Here is a 5379-nt window from a genome sequence, read left to right as displayed (position 1 = left end):
ATTTCATTTATATATATATATATATATATATATATATATATATTTGGTTTAAAGGCAAATAAAATTAGTGTAAAATACTTGGCCGGTGGATGGTGATGGCTGTAGCTGCGGTGGGTGGTGAGTCGAGGCATTGCTTGTTTGTCAATTTCGACTCTCCAGGTAATCGTTAAGGTTAGCGTTTGCCTCTCGATCTCGCCTCTGTCTCGCCCATACAGAACATTTTAGAGGTCGAAACACCCCTTCCCGGTCCTCACTTCATTTTCCTTCAACTACCTGAGGAGATGAAACGAGGCATCATAACCTAACACCTATATCTCTGAACTTTTGTAAATTGAATATAGGGCGCTCCTTTTACAACAAACTAAACATCTCCTTAGAATAAATGAGATGTTTAGGAGTGTAGTAATTATTAGAGAATCAAATTTAAAATTGTACACTGATATTACGAGAAATGTCGATGGAATATTAGAGTTGTGCATTGGTGTTATAAAATTAATTTGATTGTATTGTAAGATTGTACAATAAAGTCAATTTTTATTTTATTTTATTCTATTTTTCTTGCTGCCAAGACGTAATATTAAGGAAAAGTAAAAGAAATCTTGAACTGAAAGTTTGATGGTAACTAGTTTATACAAGGTGGCAAGGTGGTGCATATAATATATATATGGAAAATTTACATTCAGAACACACGATTCTCATGTATTTACATATGTAACGCCTAAAGTTTAATATTTGCAGTTATAATACTTTGATGTTACAAACCTATATATGAAAAAGTGTACTTCACTTCTATTTGAGTGCTATATATTTAAATATGAAAGTTTAGATGTTAGATATATAAGTATATAAGAAGTGTGTTATATATATATATATATATGGTTTTGATTTCCTAATTGAGAGTTTGAGACCAATTTACTTATTGTTGTGAGATATGTACTTCCTGGCATAGAAATGAGACGAAAAAGAACACAAGCAAACACAGATCGTTTACGTGGTTCGATCCAACTGGATCTACGTCCACGGAAGGGAATCAATCAAATATTTCACTAAGGCAAAAGAAATGGAGAATACATAGCTTATACATAGAGATGAGCCCTCATCTTCCTTCGATGGCCTCCCTCTCAAGCGACACCTTGATACAAGGCCTCAAGATGCTCTCCTCCTCTCTAACTCTATAGCTATTCTCTCCTCCTTTGTGGTAGCTTAAGATATCTTCTCCCTTACTCTCCTAAGCCTCACACCCTTAAGATTTCTTCCCTTGTCTCCTAAGCCTCACACCCTCTCTATTTATAGAAGCAAGAGAGTGGTAGGTAGGAGGTAGGTGGGTGATAGGTGGCCGGTAGGTGGCCGGTAGGTGAGCGGTAGGTGAGATGTGGTAGGTGGCGGGGCTACATTACAAAATTGCCCTTTTACCTTAGTTCATTAATTGGGGGTCAAAATAACAGTAATAAATAAAGGATTATTATAATTATGTCATAAAAATCCCAGTGATCAGATTAAACTGTAATTAGAATAGTCAAGGTTGTGTGATGAGTTATCATGTTTTTATTTTGAGAAATTTACTTGCATACCACACAATTCTTACCTATTTAAATATCAAACTCCTCAAGTTTGATATTTACACTTACACACACCATGATGTCATAAATCTATACATCAAAAGGTGTTATCTCTTTTCAAAAAAATAGTTTCTATGTGATGTTAAAGATTTCATGGTGTGCATGTAAAAATAAATATTGGATAAGTAATTACATAAGAATTACAGCAAAATCAATTTTTAGGAAGAAAATAGATCATTACGCACAACACTGCTTCATTAGACAAAGAAAGGGGCGTTTACATGCATACCGTCCCATTCCTATATGTTCACATATCTAACACCTAAATCCTGCTCTTTTTATTTAATTATAACACCCAAATTTTTTCAATCATGTCAAAACATCATTTTAACTTTTAAAAAGTGAAATATACTTTTCATCCATGATTAAGGAGGTATGCATGTAAAAAATAAAGTGAATACATAGGAATTGAGTGCTGCGTATGTAAATCTTCCAAATTTTTTTTGTAAAGGGGTTGTTGGTTGAAGAATTTTCTGCTGAGTTCGTACCACTCATGCTGATATGAGATCTTTGGCCTTTAAAGGGGCATTTACATACATACCACGCAATTCTTATGTATTTACATATTCAACACCCAAAGTTTGATATTTACACTTATGAAACATTGGTGTCATAAACCTATGCATGTGTGAAAGGTGTATTTCACCTTTAAACATAGAGTGATGGCGGTGTTTTTGATATGATAGTAATGAATTGAATGATATACATGCAAATTTGAAAGTTTACGTGTTAGATATGTATAAACTCAAGAATTGTATGGTATGTATGTAAATGCCCCACGTTTAAAACGTTAGGGATTCGATCACAAGGCTAGATTTTGGTGGACTCAACAATGTCATTGAAAAGCAATGTATCATAGAATGCAAGGTGTGCAATGACTCTACCTAGGGGTGTGCATTATTTGGTTAAAACCAAAAAAGCCAACCGAACCAAACTATTCTGATTGATTTTATTCGGTTTCAGAAACATATTTCGGGTTTTCAATATTTAAAGCTTTAATATTCAATTTTTTTTTATTAGTTCGTTTTTTTATCTCATTTAACCGAACAAATTGAAAGACCAAAAATTCAAAATTAAATGAAAGATTCATGAGATTAGATCAATATCATACATGTAAGATATGTAATTCTTGATGTCTGTTCATAACCTAATTCCAACTTGTAACAAAATTTTGTTTAGTTCAAAACCAGACGTTCAACCAAATTAAATTATGATTTGGTCACTTCAGTTACATACAATTTCGATTGATTTGATTTTTATGGATTTAGGATTTCAGTTGCAATCTATTTGATGAATTTGAAAACCTTCCATCAAAACCGACCAAATGCTCAACCCTAGTTTCACCACCCCAAATTGGTGGAGAGGTGGTCTCCCTATGCATGAAAATTAACAATAGTACAAATTTTCTTCGTTATGAAAGGGAATAGAGCTCACGAAAATAAAGTGTTCCGTGCAAAAAGTTAACATGAAATGTGGTGCAAAGACATTGTTATGGATGCTTATTACTAAATTTGGGAAGCCCTTGGCAATATAATCAACATATATTATCTATGATGGGTACAAAACACACTTAATTGCTGAAACAAATGAGTGCATTGAGCTAAGACCCGGGAAAGATAACAACTAATTATGCAATTTTATGGAGCAAATCAAACATCTGAATGAGCTAGGGATTAAAATGAGCATACCTACAAAATTAGGAACCTTTAATCTTTTACCATGCATGTAATTTACTAACTACTGCTCTTAAATTAATAATTACATATCTATCACCTAAACTAAGCATTTTTTTTTTAATGTTTATGCCACCCAAATATTTCATATCACCTAAACATTACCACTATTTTAACTTTTATAAGTGAAGGACACCTTGTGATGCATAGATACGATGGCATGTATGTAAAAATTGAAGTTTAGTGGGGGTTAGATATATGAATCCATAAAGTGAGAGCTATGCATGTAAATCTTCCGATTAATTAATAGTCTCACTAAGTTGCTCTTTGAAATCAAATGTAGAAACATAACTATATAAGTATCATTTATTGCTATTACAATGTGAAATTTTCTAAATATTCACCTTTATGTGAAAGGCTCAATCCCATTCAACAATGTATAATAACTACGTATTCATAACTTGTGCTTTAGTTCTCAATTACTATTTTAAATTCAATGATTTTAAAATCTACAGGTAAGCTAGCAGAAGTAATATCATTAGGGCGTTTGATTTGAAAATTATTTAGCATAATAAATGCTGAATTCAGCTTTCTAACAAATATATGCATTTGCTTTTCTAAGAACTTAAAATTTTAACTGATTATAAGAACTGGAGGCCGTATTCCAAATCGAGATGATTCCTTCCACGCGGACATAGTACAGCTAAATCATTTATCAGGAACCGAATCAAATATGTTTTTCTATAAACAAATCCTTACGCATAAAACATCTAAAGAAAAAAATTAATTAACGAAGAAGGAGAGCTAAGATGTCTTCGCCATTCCAAATCAAAAGAGAAATAGGGGATCTAACAAGTCTTTTCTGATGAGAACACCGAGCTATTAGCCCGGAGAAGCTATGGTTATGTTGAAATATAAATTTGGTTTTAGTTGTTTAAATAAAGCTTAATTTCTAGAAGCTTATTCTAGAATATGTGGTAGGTATGAAATTATTGTGTAGTAGATGTGGTAGGTGTGGTAGGTGTTGAATTATTGTGTGGTAGGTGTGGAATTATTTGTAACCATTGGATTGTAATTGTGGTGGCACAATCCTAGCCATTAATTTAGGAGGTGCCACTAGTATAAATAGGGGTGGAGTCTTTGAGTTTGTATCAAGCCAAGAAAAGGTGTTAAATAAGAGTGAAGCTTCTTCCATAAGTTGTGTTTTTAGCCTTTGTCATTTCCTAAAAGTTTCTCCATTCTAACAAAGTGGTATCAGAACGAGGTTCCATTACAGAGAAATGGCAAACGGTGGCATGGCTTCGTTCCAAGTCCTGATGCTTAAGGAAAGCATCTACGACAATTGGAGTATCAAGATGAAGGCACTCCTTGGAGCGCATGACGTTTGGGAGGTTGTGGAGAAAGGCTACGATGAGCCAAGGGATGAGTCTGTTCTATCCACAACACAAAAGGATAGCTTACGAGACTTGCGAAAGAGAGACAAGAAGGCTCTCTTCCTCATCTATCAAGCTTTAGATGAAGATGGTTTTGAGAAGATCTCAAGTGCTACTTCGGCCAAACTAGCATGGAAAAAGCTCGAGGTTTCATATAAGGGAGAAGAGAAAGTTAAAAAGGTACGACTTCAAACTTTAAGAAGTCAATTTGATGTTTTGCATATGAAAGAAGGCGAGTTGGTCTCCGATTACTTTTCTAGAGTCATTACCATTTCCAATCAACTAAAAAAATGGTGAGAAATTAGAAGATGTTGCTATCATGGAAAAAATTCTCCGATCGTTAGATTCAAAATTTGATAGTATCACAACCATTATCGAAGAGACGAAGGACTTACAAGTCATGACGATAGAGCAACTTCTGGGTTCATTGCAAGCCCATGAAGAAAAGAAGAAGATGAATGAAGAGATTGTCCAACAACTTCTCAAGACAAATCTCCAACCAACTCAGAAAGATGAAAGCTTCAACAACATTAGAAGTCACAATAGAGGACGAGGACAAGGTCATGCTAGCAAGCAAGGATGGAGTACCAAAAATAACTATGAGAAAGGAGAAAGATCTACAAGAGAACGTGGTCAAGGGCACTCAAATTCGAG

This window comes from Phalaenopsis equestris, unplaced genomic scaffold (assembly GCF_001263595.1).
Source record: "Phalaenopsis equestris unplaced genomic scaffold, ASM126359v1 Scaffold000135, whole genome shotgun sequence".
Taxonomy (NCBI): Eukaryota; Viridiplantae; Streptophyta; class Magnoliopsida; order Asparagales; family Orchidaceae; genus Phalaenopsis; species Phalaenopsis equestris.
This window is presented reverse-complemented; position numbering follows the sequence as displayed.